Here is a 216-nt window from a genome sequence, read left to right as displayed (position 1 = left end):
GGTCTGCCTCCTCCTTCCTTCACCTCTGCGCGTCTAACAGCCCGTGGGTCTTACCTGGCTGAGGAAAAGGCCCGGGCGCAATTAGCCAAAGTGAGCAACGCCATAAACCTTCATCCCATACAACAGGAGGCTAATCACCATATCATTAAGAGATGGAGGTCGAATGACGTACTTTCAACGCGAAGCTTATTGAATGGGTTGTGAATCTTAGGACAT

This window comes from Penaeus monodon, chromosome 24 (genome assembly GCF_015228065.2).
Source record: "Penaeus monodon isolate SGIC_2016 chromosome 24, NSTDA_Pmon_1, whole genome shotgun sequence".
NCBI lineage: Eukaryota > Metazoa > Arthropoda > Malacostraca > Decapoda > Penaeidae > Penaeus > Penaeus monodon.
This window is presented reverse-complemented; position numbering follows the sequence as displayed.